At 46.6% G+C, this 16,988-nt stretch overlaps 1 protein-coding gene and 1 pseudogene across 1 annotated transcript in view; one reads left to right on the plus strand and one right to left on the minus strand.

Moving 5' to 3' along the window:
• Iqsec1 (IQ motif and Sec7 domain ArfGEF 1) overlaps window positions 1-16,988 on the minus strand; it is a 326,390-nt gene that overhangs the window by 77,683 nt on the left and 231,719 nt on the right.
• LOC110549849 (large ribosomal subunit protein eL27-like) lies at window positions 134-537 on the plus strand (annotated as a pseudogene).

The following is a 16,988-nucleotide window of genomic DNA, read 5'->3' on the forward strand; positions in this document are numbered from 1 at the left end:
ATCGATAGGATGACTAACCCATTAGAAAACAGCCAAGGCTATGAAAGCTCTTCAGGAAAAAATTCACTCCTGCTTGTAATTAAATGCACATTAAAGAAATGTAATCAAGGGGTGCTGGCTGCCTGCTGTCGAAATGGGCAAGTTCATGAAACCCGGGAAAGTGGTGCTGGTTCTGGCAGGACGCTACTCCGGACGGACGCAAAGCCATGATCATGAAGAATATTGACGATGGCACCTCAGATTACCCTTACAGCCATACTCTGGTGCCTGGAATCGACAAAAGTGACAGCTGCCATGGGCAAGAAGAAAATCGCCAAGAGATCAAAGATCAAGTCCTTTGTGAAAGTTTATAGCTACAGTCACCTCATGCCCACAAGGTACTCTGTGGACATCCCCTTGGACAAACCTGTTGTCAACAAGGATGTCTTTAGAGACCCAGCTCTGAAACCCTAGGCCAGAGGGGAGGCCAAGGTCAAGTTTGAGGAAGGATACAAGATAGGGAAGAACAAACGTTTTTTTCAGAAGCTTCACTTTTAGGTATATTTTTGTTTCTATCATTAAATTTTTTTTTTAAAAAGAGAAAAAAAATGCAATCAAAACAATTCAATTCACTTGCTTAAAAAAAAACAACTACCTCCATTTGGGGGGCTGGAAAAAATGGCTCAATGGTTAAACACTTGCTGTTCTTACAGAGAACCCAAGTTCAGTTTCCCACACCTACAGTGTGGGAAACTCTTTTGCTTGTCTTTTTGTCTCAAAAAGTCAAGTACACACAGCCCCCAAGCTATGATGGTTCAGCTTACATTATCCTCACTTTAAAATGGTGAGTAACACGTATTCAGGGATATGCCCGTGAAACATGCACCCCATACCTAAGTCCTGATCTTTCTCTGATCTAGTGTGATGCAGTCTGATCATTGTCCAAAGTGTTGGGATGAGACAGCAAACCAATGTCCCACAGGGGGCAGGACATGACATCAGCCCGCTCTATACCAGTGCTTGCCAGCTGCACAGCCAGTCAGCAGCTATACTGAATGAGTTTTCTACCCAACATTATCAGTTCATGATGGGTTTGTTGAATGTGATTGCTTGGATCTTAAGTAGCCCCTCCCCCCAGGGTCCTTGTAAAATAGGTTTGGCCTTCAGGGTGGCAGTATTGGGAGGTGGTTGTATCTGCTCTTCCTGTCTTCTTTCTCATGTCTTGGCTAGTAGTTCCATCTGCTTCCTGATCTTGATGCGCTATGCTTCCATGGGGCCCCCCAAAAAATGGAGCCAAGCAACCACAGAACTACAACTGTAAGCCAAAACAAGATGTTTGTTACAGCATTGGAGGGCTGACCTGCGTGCTCAAGTTAAGTATTTACACCTTTGAAGGTAAGGGGGGCACAGAATATCTGCTGGTCCTTGCACATACTACCTCTGACAAGAATGAGCCAGGGATGGGCATAGCAACTTCCTGGGAAGGGCAAGGAGAGTTGGGAACAGGACGGGGGTGAAGGGAACTGGTTTTCCACTGAAAGCATTCTACTTACACAGTATGTGTGTATTTATGTATATGTATGTTGTACACACGTATGTATAAGTACATATCTCACTATATACTTATGTCACTATATACTTTGTTTTTTTGTGGGGTTTTTGTTTGTTTGTTTTTTGTAGCTCTGGCTGTCCTGGAACTCTCCTTGTAGACCAGGCTGGCCTCTAACTCAAAAGATCTGCATGCCTTTGTCTCCTGAGTGCTGGGATTAAAGGCATGTGCCACTACACCTAGTTTAGACATGTTGCTGTTTTTTAAAATCTGTTTGAAAATAATAAATTTCTGTGGCTGGAAAGACAGCTCAGTGCTTAAGAGCTCTTGAAGATGATCTGGGTTCAATTCCCAGCACCCACATGGTGGCACACAACAATCCTTAACTCCAGGCCTAGAGGATCCATGAGCACCAGGCACACACCTAGTGCACATATGTACATGTAGGCAAAACATTCATACACATAAAATAAATGTAACAATTAAAAAAGAAAATAGCCAATTTTGATCCTAGACAGGGTGTTGGGAGGTATGGTGTAGAAAGCCTGCTCTGACATAGGCTTGGGATGATTGCCTAAGTGACCTCAGCATGGAGGGTGTCTCTTCCAAACCCTACAGTTCCCTCTATCAATGGACAGGAAGCATAAGACAAGTGCCCAGCTCATAATGCCAGATCAGAACCTTCTCAGCAGAAGAGCTAAGCGGGTGTTGAAATGGCTCCCAGGAAGATGAGGATAGCAGAACTGAGTGTCAGGGGATCCAAGTGACTTCTGAGGTCCCCCTGGCTCCCTCAGGGCCAGTCCTATCTAGTTTTCCCACGTCCATATCCTGCCTGGAAATATTTGGTTCATGTTTCCTGCCTGGGGTTGCCCTGGCAACAGCTCTGTCATCTGACTGGGTTGGAGGTCAGTCCTGTGGCATGGGACAGATGACCAAACACTGGATACCATGTGGGTCTGAGATGTCTGGAACAAAGCCTCATATTGGGCAACCAACCCTACTCACACAGAGAACAGCCTGGGTTCTCTCCTGCCCTGCCTCCTCTACATGTAGAAGCCAGGGGACGGATACGGGGGAGACCACAAGGAACACAATAGTATGCTCACAGCAGTACAGATGCTTGCAACACAGGAAGTGTGTGTGGCAGAGGCCATCCATCCCCCATGCCGGTGAGTCTGTCCTTCCTTTTCCCTCCCACCTCTCCATTATCAGCCAGCATGTTTGTGCCTTCTTCCTGTGGTTAAAACAAGGCACTCTTTAACCAGACAGTCATGACCTGTACTTTCCAGCTTCAGTCTACACTTCCAGCTCCTCCTTCTATCCATTATTATCCTTTATTCAGAGCAATATTCAAAAATTGATTCAATCCTATCCCTTTCCTGCTCAGAACTCCTCTAGGGCTGGCTCCCTGTGTTCTTGGGATAAAGAGGTTCCCTTCCCAGCTCTATCTCCAGCAGCTGCCCAACCATCAAGCTAAACTTAATGGCTTTGAGCACACACTGTGGTGCCATGCCATCATGTGTCTGCCCATTTTAGTCTTCTGCTTTACTATCTGCAAAGGGTTCTTCAAATCAACAATAAAAAACCCTATTCAAAAAATTTTAAAAATCCAACTCACTAAAGTAGCCCAGATAACAAAAACATAAATGAACTATAAACATATAAACACAAACAGCTTCACCAGTAAAGACAGAGCTTGCACAATGACAATATACTGTTAGCTTTTAGCACAGGGGCAAAACTTCTTAAATGTCTGTCGACTGTCCAAATCCATTAAACCCAGCTCTGAAGTTGTATCATCTTCTCTGATCCTACTGTGTCCGACACTTCTAGGACACTGCTTTGGTCAGAAGGTCTACAGATGACAGCTACTGATAACAGGAGCTAAGCAGCCACACTGACCAGTGAGATTTGCTCAGCTGATGGAGGGCTCTGGGGCTAGGAAAACACCCAGTTCATCTTGCACAAACCCTGCAGCAAAGCTGGCCCCAGAGAAGACAGCAGTGAAGTTGGGACAAGGGTACAGAAATAGAGGAAGGGCTGAAGCAGGGGCCAGATTCAGGGGCTGCTCTGCAGAGATAGGAACAGAAGAACCTGGGGGGAGGTGGCAGACACAGCCATTTTCTGTTACTTGGTACCTGCTGTATGTCAGTCAGGTGTTGCTACCCCACACTCGGTCCTCACGGTCCTCCTAGATAATGGCTCCACGTATACACATATGAGAGGACATTGGCAGGTCAGGGACTTTCCTAACTAGGCTCTTCTTACCACTCTCTGACAACTCTGTTGGCCTGGGGCACAGTGGACACCATGACATGGGTTGCTTCCCTTACCTAGCTTGAAATTCTCTCTACCTTCACAGCTCTCTACCATGGGATTTTCAAATGTAAGAATGTGGTCTGTGAAGCCCCACTTAAATAAGCATTGATTCCACTGTTTAGCCCTGCCACATTGGAGGGTCCCATGATAGGCACTGCTTCAGAACACAAGCAACAAGACTATAGCTGGGTTCTGGGCTAGACCCAGGGCCTCTTGCATGCTAGGCAAGCATTTGCCCCTGAGATACACCCCCAGCCTTCCAAACTTTTTTTTTTTTTCTGGAGAGGTATCCAAATAACCCCTTAAAAGGGGGGGGGGACTTAACACTACGAAAATAGCATTTTAAAATGTACAGTCAGGCCTGGAGTGTGGCTCAGTGGCTTGGTGCTTTTCTAGCACACACAAATCTCTTGCTCCATCCTTAGTTTAAAAAAAAAAAAAAAGCCAAACTGGTAGTGCAGGCCTATAAGCCCAGCCACTCAGCTCAGTAGGCCAGGGTAGAAGTGCCTCAAGGAAAGACTACCTGAGCTATGGGGTAAGTGAGGGTAAACCTGAGCATTCCAGTGAGTTCCTGCCTCAAAATAAAGAGGGCTCAGTGACAGTGTACTTGCCCAGCATCTTTCAAGGGCTTGGGGATTGGGTTCTATTCCAAGCACTGTGAAAAAAAAAATAAAAACAAAACAAAACTAAGTACTGTAAAGTGAGTTGTGACTTTGACCACGATGCTGAGGTAATTCATTGGCCTTACTTCTTCCTCGTGACAGCTGGCTATCTATATGTAACAGGACACTTTGAACACTGACCTCCTACTGCACAAGACTTTGGCTCAAAACAATCAAAGATCTGAATGGGAGAGAGACAGCTCTAAAACTCTTGGATAAATTAAAGCACTGATGTGAGTTAGGCCATGATTTCTTACACAGCACTAAAATGCAAAGGATAAAATAAAACTCAATAAATGAGACCTTATCACAAAGAGAAATTTTTGCATATCAAAAAAGACCACCAGGGTTAGTCCCAGTACTTAAGGCAGAGGCAGGTGGATCTCTCCAAGTTCCACTGTAAATCTCACTGTATAGCCTAGTCTACACAGTACATTTCAGGACATCCAGGGCTATGTAGAGAGAGCCTATCTCAAAGCACGCCCTAAAAGGAATAAGATGCCCACTCACAGGGAAAAATACTCATTAGTGTCATAATCACTGTGAAGTGCTTATATTTGGAACATAAAATGAATGGCTCAACAAAATGATAGAATAAAAAACAAGATCAAGGTTGGAGAGATATTTTGCCCTTGGAGATATACGAGGCCCGTGAATGCAAGAAAAGCATCCCAATACGATTGGTGCAGAGGACATGCAAATCAAAGCCACAGAGCAGAGTGCAGCCCTTCATACTGAAGAGGGTGCTGTAAGTGCTACAGATTACAGCTAATGTTGGAGAAGACACAGGCGTACACTCAATGGTGCAGTGTGGTGGTGGGTGGGATGGGACCTCTGCTTTGGAGAACAGCTTGCCTATTTCTTCTAATATGACCCAGGACTGCACTCATGGTTAGCTGTTTGAGAAATGGAAGTATTGCCACATACAAGTATTGGCAAAACCCCACAGCACTATCATTTGTAAATGCCCAAAGTGACAACCACTAGTGTCTGCCATCTAGGACCAGACAAGCCAGAAATGGACAATAGACTGTTACTTAGCAACCTATGGAAATAAAGTGCAGACATGCTACAGTCCTTGACTCCATACCAAGATATTAAAAGCCATATCTGGCAGGTCTCCATTCATAGAAGATCCTTCCAAGGTAACTCTACAGAGACAAGATGGCTGATGGGTGTCGAGGATTCTCAGGAGAAAAGGGAGTGGAGTGACTTCAAATAATTCTTTGGTGCTGGTTATACCCTTGACCCTGATATCACCCTTGCTGATGTTGTGGAGCTAAGTTTTATAGCATATACACTGTCCTTGAAAAAACACATAAAGACTTCAGAAAACACACAAAGACTCAATGCAATGGAAGAATTAGATGGAGCTGGGAGTGGTGGCAGCACCTGTGATCCAGAACTTGGGAGGTAGAAGCAGGAGGATTAAGAGCTCAATGTCATCCTCAGCTACATGGAGAGTTCAAGCCTAGCCTCAGCTACATGAGACCCTGCCTCAGAAATTGAAAGGAAGAAAGGATGGAGGGAGAGAGAAGGAAGGGAAGAACCTGACTGGGGTAAATGGCAAAATAAAAACATGGCTTGTATAAACCTCATATGGACCACGGTTGAATGTCTTGTTCTTAGGAAAAAGACTGGTATATTATTTAGGGGTAAATGTCTCACTGCACATTTGCTGTGAACTCAGAGTCAAGAGGGGAAAGTGTAAACACACCAGAACACAATTGGGTGACATTTTACTAATGGTGACTGGGGTGAACAGGACATGGGAGAAGCCTGCCTTTGTCAAATAATTCTCAAAACTCTGCTGTGAGATTACTAGGCTGTGATATAGCAGTTGCCTAGCATACTTGAAGCTGTAGATTCTGTCCCTGGTGATGGAAAACTAAAACTAACAGGTTAAGAGCCAAAAAAAATGTTTTATTGAGTAAATATTCTTGCCACCAAGGCAGACAACCTGAGTTCAATCCCTAAAGTTGTCCTTAGACCTCTACATGTGCACCATGGCATATGTGCATGCTCACACACATACTTTAAAAGGCTTCAGATTAATTAATTGGTCCAAGATAATTAAATATTGTTCAAAATAATTAATTAACAGTCCTTACAACTCAAAGAATTCAAGAGTTAAAAAAAAAATGCTGTCCAGACCTTGGTTAAATCCATGCATTGCTACAGGGAACAGCACTGATTGGGTGGTGAGCAAAGGTCCTGGGCAGGTGGAGGTAAGGGGCTCATGCAGTCTAGTCAGGGAAGGCTGTGTAGCATGAAGAGAATACGGGCACCCTACAGCAGCACCTTGTCCCAGACCCATATGAGCCCAGTGTTCTGGATAGTGTGACTTGTCTTTACTTATCTCTGCCCTGTGGCCCAAGATTATAAGGAAGTCAAATTTTGTAGAACTCACAAGCTTAGTGAGGGCCTTTGGTGATTTGTTTATGGTTTGTTTCCCAAAGGAGCACAAGTAGACATTTGGTTCCCTTTGCAACAGCACCAAGAGGTGGTAGGGACCTTTCAGATTTGATATGGAGGTATGGCTCTAGGAAGAGGTTAAGGTAAGAGGAGGGAGCTGTGGTTATCAGGAAATCAGCCTCTGCTTTATAAAGTGAGGTCCTTGGCCTTTTTGCACTCCGGCCAATTCCCTATACACTTGTCCACCACATTGTGTCCAAACTGAGACTCATACCAGACACTGGCCCCTTGATGCTTGGATCTTCTACCACTAGAATTCTGAGATAAATAAAGCTCTTTTCTCAAACCAACACCCTTCTTTTCTTTATAAAGTATCTCGTTTTCAGCTATTTGGTATACCAACCCAAAAGAAAGGCCCTGCACAGGGAAAGTACATGCACAGAGCAATCTTCTGGCCAGCAAAGCTGAGAACTGCACCTGTGAGAGCAAATACAGAGGTAGCCAGGCCACTAGTTAAAGGCTAAGAGATGAGGTGTGACATCATGTGGTAGGGCAGGGTTGAGGAGTGCTGAGAGATAACACCTCACCTCCCTCCACAAAGCACAGTGCTAACTAGGCCCAGCTCTAGCCTCCTGAGGACCCCACAGGGCTTCCACACTACCACATAGCTGACACTTCTCAGAGCTTCCAGCTCCTGGAGGTTTAGGGGATTCCCAAGCTGGGAGCCTTGACTTATTTTAAGGGATCTTGCATCCCATATGTACAGCCAACACAGTGGCAGACCAAACAAACACTGCTTTTCACATGCTGACATCCTTCAAACCCAAACACACCCGTTGCATTGCCAGCTGCAATCTCCCTAAGCTGGGTCCTCAGTTAAGCTCTACGGGAGGGGAGGGGGCATCTCACAGTTTCTTATGAAAAGCAGCCAAACTCCTTTTCTGAAAAAGTCTGACAGGAAGATGGAGGCCTACTTGCTCCACTGCAGGGCAGTAAAAGATCAAAGAGAGGGTTTGCTGCGGTGGATGAGGCCATCCATCCAGGATTGGTGGGAGGCTGCACCTGAGGCTCTGGAACCCTGAGGAGTTTGGGAACCTGGTACCCAACTTAGCAACCCCCACCAACAGATGCAGAGTTCCTTCAGTCAGTGCCCAGCACAGGTGGTCATGTTGGATGTTAAGTGGCCAGCCCTGACATCCAATGCCAAGCCTTCCTTCTTTCTCTACCTCTTAGCATGCGGCCACTGAACTCTCAGCATGTGACTCAGAAACAGAGATTTTAATTTTATCTCATTTAAATATCAACCTATGACTAGTGGCTAACAGCCTGAGCAGCTGAGCTGAAGAAACTGAAGAGTGAAGGGGTCCTGGAGGTGGATGGCTGTTGGCTGCTCTGCCTATCGCAGTGGGGGCCTGGGGTCCTCTCCTCCCAGCAGAAGATGTAGTACCCAGCACTGACACACCACAGCAGACTGGCCGTGCTGCTGTGTGGAACAGCACACAGAACGGAGGTGCTAAGACTTGGGTGACTGAAGTGTAATCTCAATAGAATAAGACCTAATTTTGGAACAATGACTTTGCCTAACCCACGTGATGAAGGCTCCAGCAATATCCTGAAAGGTGTCCCATGACTGAAAATTATGGCCACAGATTCCCCCTCCTGGCACCCATGTCTTTCCATGGCAGGAGCTGGCCTTTCCTGCAACCTGAGTTCTAAAATGTGGTAGAAGTTCTAGTCATGGCAGATCCATGGGCTCTAGCCTGGGAACTTGTAGCATATATTTCTCTGCATGCTACCCTATGGCTGTAGACTCAGAAGGCAGGGACTGGCATGCCCTTAGGAGACCACATGGAGGGGTATGGGAGGGGGCTGCCATGTAAAGAGGCTCATTTGCCACTGAGAGGCCACTTGGAAGGTGGCGGTGAAAAAAATCTGAGATGTCTTAGACTTTGCAAGGCCAAAGGGTAAGAGGACAGTTTTGAGTAAAACAAAACTACCCCAATAACCAAAAATTGCTCCATACTCTTGAAACTATGTTGAAACACTGGGTACTAAGCCCAGGGTACATCTCATTGGTAGAGCAGTTACTGAGTATGCACATGCCTCCAGTAAGACAAAAAGTACCCCTAAAAAATCTGGGGATGGGGAGGAGGATCATTAGGGTGCATCCCACCCTATTCACCCTCCCTTACCCAGAAGCAAAAGATCCCTTTATAGACTGTCTTCCAGACTGTCTCTGCCTGTTGTTTGCCTTTTCCCTCCCCACCCTATCCTGGCCACTGTGGCTTCCAGTGCCTTCCACCTCACATTCCTAAGAAAGACTCCCAGCTTTGGTCTGGTGGATAGTTTCCACCTGCCTCCTTGACCTGCAGCTGATGTTCTCAGAACTTACCCCAGGACTTAGCCCTTTCATTTTCTGGTAATGGCTCTATAAGCCCTTCTATGGCCGAGATTCTTCTTTTCATCTCAAGAGTTGTGGTGCAATAAGGGATATAAGAGTCTGGGCTGGAAGAGACTATCCTTTGGCAGACATGAGAGTTGAGCATCTCCTGCCTTCCAACCTATCTGGCCTTCCTGGGAGACCAGCAAAAACTGGCAGATCCCCTAACCCACAGATCCCACATCACAGACCACTGCTGTTTCAAGCCATAGCAGCACACCACTTGTTACATAGCAACAACTAGCACTTAAGAATTCACCAATGACTTCCTGTGGTGCTCAGGCAAGGGCACCTGTTTGTAGGACTGAGACCCTGAAGCATTTCCTATGCTTTGGGAGAAGGGCCAAGAGTAGTCTCTACAACCCCCAGGAAACTCACAACTTTTCAAACAGACCATAGATCCACACAGCCAGAGGGAACTAAGGGAGATGCTAGGGTTGTTCTCTGAGTTTCTGGTGAGCAGCAGCCCCATAGGCCAGCTTCTCCTGGAGCCTCCCAAGTAAATGACATAGCCTGTGTCCTAAAGGGAATCTTTGTCCACCTCATAGATGAAGAAACAGACCAAGAGGCAGGAGACTATGTCCACAGTCATCCTTGCAAGGAATTGTCCTCCTCTGGATCTGGCCTTTCTGGTCTTCCCCGAAATGGAAGATATCCATTCAGTTCCAAGTTGTGCATACAAGAAGAGTCCAGAAGAAGTGAGGAATAGCCATCATACCCTGGATTCTGACACCCTGAGCTTGCAAGGGACACTGACCACTGTGAAGAAAGCTAGGTGGCTGCTAGGAAAGGGGCCTCATCTGCAGGACCAGGTAGGGACCAACTCTCAGAAGCTGCCCCAGGCCATTGTGATCTTGCAAATGAGGGAGAGGTGGAGCCTGTTGCCTGAGGGAAGAGGGTGGAGTTTGCTTCCTAGAGGATAGAAAATACTGAAGTCTGTTTAACTCAGTGTTTGGGACATACTCTCTCAATTGCAAAGCAAAGACCGATTCTAAATTCCAATTCTGATGCTGCTACTTTGCAGAATGTAGAAAAGAATTCTAGCAACACACCTGGCTGCCTCAGTTTCCCCAGCTGCAAGATAAGATCACAGCCAGTTCTGGCAGTGTGGGCCTTTAGCTGAAGAATCACAAGTCCAAGACCAGACTGGGTTACAGAAAGAGCCCGAGGCCAGTCTGAATTAAGTTAGTGAGATGCTGTCTCAAAGAGTAAAAGGATAGCTGAGGGTGGTGCTCAGTGGTGGAGCACTTGCCTAGAATATACAAGGCCATAAATTCAATCCCCACTACTAAAACAAACAAACAAACAAAAATAGCACTAAAAGGCACCCCTGCTTGTAGGATTTGCTGTGAGAAATCAATGAGGTGTTTTATTTTGCCTCAAACCAAAAGTAATCCCCCTGCCTCAACTTCCAAAGAGCTTGGTGAACCATCAATGCCCAGGACCCCAGTGAAGTTGTAGCTGGACTAATCCTTATATAGATAGAAGCTAGTTGAACAGTCAACAACTCCACAGGCAGGGCGCAAGGTATGGCGGTGCTTGCTAGCTCTAGCCCTTCTAGCTATGGACAAGGCTGAGGGAAGAGGATGGCTTGAGCCCAGAAAAAAAAAAAAAAAGGAGAAAGGAAAAGGGAAAAGACAGGAACAGAAGAGAGCCAGGCCTAATGCTGTAAGGGGGGCAAAAGGACTGCCAGGAATTTCATGTGATATGGCTCAGTGGTAGAATGCTTACCTATCATGCCTAAGGGCTTGGGTTCTACTTTCAGCACTGTAAAAACAAACAAACAAAAAACCAAACAAAACTCCTAAAACAAAACAAAACAAAACAACAACAACAACAAAAAACCACATTAAACCAATATCATAGGTTCTCTACATCCTGCCTGGAGGCCCCTTGTCCCTGCCCTGCCCTGCCCTGCCCTAGCCCTTCCCTTCTCCCTAGTGGCCCAGTGGGTGGAGCTCACCCTTATCTCTGCTGTGTCTCTGCAGGCAGATGAAGCAACAGAATTGAAGCTGAGGCTGAGTTGCAAGCCTCTCCCTGTTCTGGGTTCCCCACCCCTTACCTCATCCTTTTGGCCCAGGGCTCATCATGCTTTGCTTGTAAGTACTCAGCTTGCCCTGCTCCCCCCTCCAAAAAAAAAAAAAAACCAAAAAACAAAAAACAAAAAAAAAAACAAACCTCACAGGACCTTCTAATAAAATAGACCCTCAACCTCCCTAATTCTGCGACCTAATTCCCCAATCGTAAAATTATTTTTGTTGCTAGTTCATTGCTGTAATCTTGCTATTGTTATAACGTTATGTAGGACTGGAGAGATGGCTCAGAGGTTAAGAGTACCGGCTGTTCTTCCACGGATCCTGAGTTCAATTTCCAGCAACCACAAGGTGGCTCATAACCATCTAATAATGAGATCTGGTGCCCTCTGCTGGTTTGTAGGCATATATGCAGACAGAATACCGTATAAATAACAAATAAATAAATCTTTAAAAAAAATTAAGTCATTATGTAAATGTCTGTGTTTTACAATGGTCTTAGATGACCCCTGTAAAAGGGTCATTTGATCCTCAAGGGGTTGCAACTCACAGGTCGAGAAACTGCTCTAATAGGTGGGTGACTTCTCAAAATCCTTCTAGCCTAGGCTTCTCCCTAAGGGAGCCAGCTTTAGTCTGCTCTTTAGTCTGCAAACCCCATCGATTCTGTTTCAGGAAGAAACCCCACAGTTTGCCATGTGAGTGGACAACACAGGGCCACATCTTTTGGTGTTTGTGTGGCTCTGGTTCCTACCTATTACTATTGTCATACCTGTGGCCAAGAGAATTCCCCTTGTTTTCAACATAAAGGTAGCCAATCAGGCCCCCTTAGCATGTGTGACACTGCCTTGGGAGGGGCATTTCAAAGTTCCACAACTGGACTCTCCTTTTACTTGAACCAGCTGTATCCATGACATCCAAGAGAAACCTGGACTCATGCAGAGGATCCAGTGTTTCAGCTCTGGGTTTTCTTGCTGGACAGCAGATGCCCAGCATTTCTGACACAAACTCCTTCTCAAATATCGTCAGTCTTTTCAGACCTGTTCTCAACACATCCAGCAGACCCCCACATGCCAGAGAGTCCTGCATAATGTTACCAATACCACAGTGAGGTAGGGATGGGGGACAAAGAGCCCATAGTACCTGGCACATAAGGCTGCCCAGCCATAGCCATGACTTTACTATACTGCAGGAGGCCAGCACTAAGGAGAAACAGTGACTTGTCTTGGGCATATGTTCTAGAACTAGAGCTGGGTCAGGTGACTTCTGGGGTTTACCTTTGAAGAGGAAACATGGATGCTTATGTTTTGACAATGGGACTGATCTCCACTGCCTCTCTGAAGTATAGCTCTCCACTGCCCTCATCACCTTCAGTCTGGGGCTGCCAGCCAGGCTACCTCCCTATCACTGCAGCTTGTCCTCTTCCAGCCTGTGCTGAGGCAACAAAGTGAGCACTATCCAACAGTGGAGTGTCCAGATTCTCTGCCCAAACAGACATCCCCAAAAGGATTCTGCTGGAAGTCCAGGTCCCTCTGTCCTTACAGCTGGAATCCCCAGCTGGTCCTTCACCCCATGGCATCCTTCTTCCTGGCCTCAGGTTCCCTTTGACCACCCAGGAGGCCATTCAAAACTACACTACTCCATTGCACTCTGTAGTCTGTTTCCTGAGCCCCAGACACTCCAGAAGGAAGGAATTCCAATGTCACTCCCTCACCACTCTGGGCAATGCCCAACACACAGAGGGCATTTAGGAGATATTAACTGGGCATATTTTTAGCCAGATAACTCACTCAGCCCAGCTCCTGGAGGAGAAAGGTGTCAGTGGAAAAGACGCTTAGGTGCCTAGCCTGACAGGTGGGCAAATTCATCTGGACCAGGCATTGGTTACCCTTTCTCACCTATGCCAGGATAGTTATTAAGCCATTTTCCAGATGAGTTATCCAAGGCCCAGAAAAGCAGAATGATTGGTCCAAGGCCACCTAGCTTGCTCAGGGCAGAATGGAGTCTGAGGCCAGCTTTCTAAGACCTACAGTTATCCTACTCTGAGGCATGGAGGGTGTGACCCTTGGAGTCGACCACCCAAAGAGAGAGAAATCCTAAGTGCTTGAAGTCCCTGGCACTGGGCCAGAGTCTTTCCATGAGCCTCTTTTTCTACTCTGAGACAGTTCAGTTTTGCAAATGCTAACCTAAGGCTCACTGACTTTTTCTAAATAACACAATGAGGCAGTAGATCCAGAGAGCAGTGGAACCCCTACCAACAGACTTCCCCATGTGGTGACAGAATGAAACACATTGAAGTTACTGCTTCAGTTTCCGCTTGTGCACTGGGGGTGTGGGCAGGGTGACCATTGACAGGACATGAGGTGATTAAGGAGGCAGGCCAGTCACACCTTCCACATCGGGCTGAAAGGGGAAGTGAGGGAGTAGCTGTTTCCTCATGTCATCAGCCCCACCCTGCCCCAGCACCTGGTGGGTAGCACCTCTCTGGAACCAGTCCCACCTCATCCCCTGGTAAACTCCCCCTGAAATGCCCACAGTGTCAAAACCCAGTGTTGCTGCAGCTTCTAAGTTGGGAGCTCAGAAGATTGCCACAACATTTAACAATCCAAATTTCCACACAGCCTGTATCTACAGGTACTGCAGATTGGATACAAAATATTTTATATCCTTGAAGAGACAGTGGATGAAGCAGAAAAGCTTGAAACACTACTGTTGCAGAATAGGAACCTTAAATAAAACATCAACATTAACCTAGGAAATAAGTCAGCTTGCAGAAGACTAGAAGTCTTTATCTGGGCTTCATAACCCACAGTGCATGTGGGAGAAGAGCCCAGAAAATACAAACAGGTGAGGCAGACAACACAAAGAACTTAATCCAGGCTCCTAGGCCCACCTCTAGACTTGGAGTACTTTTCCTTTCTTAACCGGCCATCTCTATGTCTACTTCTAACCACCAGCCCCTTGTGCCTCTGGGCTGGACACAAGATCCTGGGATCTGATGGCATCTAAACTCAGATCCACAGCTCTGTACTCCTAAGCATCTTTTCCCAGCCACCCTGGGCTTTCTATTCCTCTGACTTCCACGTCTAATTCAAAGGCATGACTCTATCCAGCATGCCTTCTCTTGGAGGCTGACGGGATTTCCAGCTTGCCTGTATTGTATTTCCTTTAAACTCTAATAAAATTATCCCAAGTTCCTTTTGAATCTTAATTTTTAAATTCTTTCATTTGTAAGACTAAGAGTCCCAAAAGGACACTCCAGTTCTCCACTAGGATCCATCCTCTCTGTCATAGGGCCCTGCCTCTTTTCAGCCCAGGGCCTGTCCAGCTAATCTATCCTCCAGCAAGTACCCCAGGCATCCTGGGGCACACTAAGAACTGGGGTGAGTTCAGATAAATCAATGGATCAGGCTGGGTCTGGATGCTGACCCAGGTGCCAGGACCTCCTCAGGAACAGAAGGGGGTAAGCAGCTTTCAGCTTAACCAGTGTGGGGTGACTTGTTCTTAAATCATGAGGAAAATGACAACTGTTGATTGACTCTCATGGAAGGAGATGATAGCATGCTGGACCTCTAGGCTTTACCTGCCTTTCTTCCTGGCCTTAATGTAAGTCCTCAACATGCCCAGACCCATGTGACTCTAGAGGGCTGGTTGTTTTCTACATACACCATTATGGAGGCTGACCTAGCTACCCTATCTAACACTCTATCCTGGCTCCCATCAGACCTGCCTTCAACACCACTTCCTCCTGGAACCTTTCAGAACTTCTTCCCTGGCACTCTGAAGTGTCTTAGGCATCTACCTTGGCTTCCCAGAAGGGCTGCAGCTTTAGGGCAAAGGGCACTGGTTGCTTTCTTTTTCCTCTCAGGTCTCTCTGTCTCACTGTCAAGAACATCCAGGAGTTGACATACTGGAAACTCTGCTTTCACATCAGCGTTTGCCAAGCATTAGGCCTGACTGCTACACAGGCTAAACTGGTGCCTACCTCAAGGCACTGGGCCTGAACCAGCTTCCCAGTAAGCTGAAGTCCAGGGCTGCAAAATGACAGCACTTTAAGAGTTTAGATCAAATTGAGACCATGCCTCTTCTTGGGAGTTAATAATCCAGGTGTTTATTGATCTGTTGTCATAACATTGCCCCGGATAGACTCCTTGGTATTATATAATCCTAACTTTGGATTTCCCAGGTGAGGAAACTGAGGCTTCCAGAGGTATAGGGAGCTACCCTCGCTTGCTCACTCCCTGTGAAGTGGTTCTCAGCCATGGAACACAGCCATGTTCTTTCCATCAGCCCCTCCCATCCCCAGTGGGATACGACACTAGGAGTCAATTACTACACAAGATTTAAACACCCTGCTGCTTAAAAGCAAGTGGATGTCCTTTGTCACTTCAGCCAAGGCTTTTCTTTCACTTTACCCTTCACCAGGCTTGGCTGTGACACTTGTCTCCAGGCTCTGGTTTCAGATCAACTGTGGCTGCCTTCATAGCAGCTGTTGACAGAGTTTCTACAGTTAGCCTGCTGGGAAGGTATTTCAACACACTCCTGAGCACATGCCTGTTCTGAGCATGATGACTTCCCTATATATCACCTTCATGGGTGACATCCCAGCAGCCACCTGACAGCAGTCAAGGCTACAGAGCCTATCCAAAGCATGAGCCCCAAGTCAGTCTAGCTCTAGATCCAGACATTGCTGCCCATTCTCTACAAAGGAGTGAGGAGCTTTCAGTAGTGGTCACGTGATGCAGCAGCAAGGCAACATACAGAGTTTTGGACAGAACCTTGAACACAGTAGGTGTCCACCAGGCACTTGGTCAACTGCGGCTCATAGCCACAGCTGGAGCCCTCTCCTTACTCTCAAGGATGGGGACAGAATCCGCAGCCTTGTACCTGTCAGACCAGTGCTCTTCCACTACGCAGCACGGAGCCTAGGACTAGCTTTCTTTTTTTTTTTCTTTTCTTTTCTTTTTTTCTTTTTTTCCTTTCTTTTCTTTTCTTTCCTTTCCTTTCTTCCTTCCTTTCTTTCTTTCTTTTTTCAATTTTTTGAGACAGGGTTTCTCTGTGTAGCTTTGGCTGTCCTGGACTCCCTTTGTAATCCAGGCTGGCCTCAGACTCACAGAGATTCTCCTGCCTCTGCTTTCCTGAATGCTACAGGGTTATCTTTCACATCCACTGGTGTGGGTTCAGTAGTCCCACACCACTTGTGGTGAAGATGAAGTAGGGCTCCTTCCTAATTCAGGCCAGGCTGGGCAGCCCACCCTGAGATCTGCCCAGGCCAAGTCCCCACCCCACCTCATTGCATTAAAATATAACACAATTGTTACCTCCCCCCAGGAAGCCCCTGGGGAGCCCATGTTGAGAACTGTGATGTTCCTTCTCTGGCCTGATGGCTCACCTCTTCCTCAGCCCTGACTGTCCTGTGTGGCAATTTCCTCTTTTTTGTCCTACCTCCCCCAGGGCACGGCAAACAACCTTATGAGTGAAAACTGTGTTGCTCACTGCAGCTGGCTTGTCACAGGGTGGTGACACTGAATGGAAGGAGATGGCTAAGGTTTTCTGAACAGTTGCTACATGCCAGGGACGTGAGGTGATAGCCT

This window comes from Meriones unguiculatus, chromosome 5 (assembly GCF_030254825.1).
Source record: "Meriones unguiculatus strain TT.TT164.6M chromosome 5, Bangor_MerUng_6.1, whole genome shotgun sequence".
Lineage (NCBI taxonomy): Eukaryota > Metazoa > Chordata > Mammalia > Rodentia > Muridae > Meriones > Meriones unguiculatus.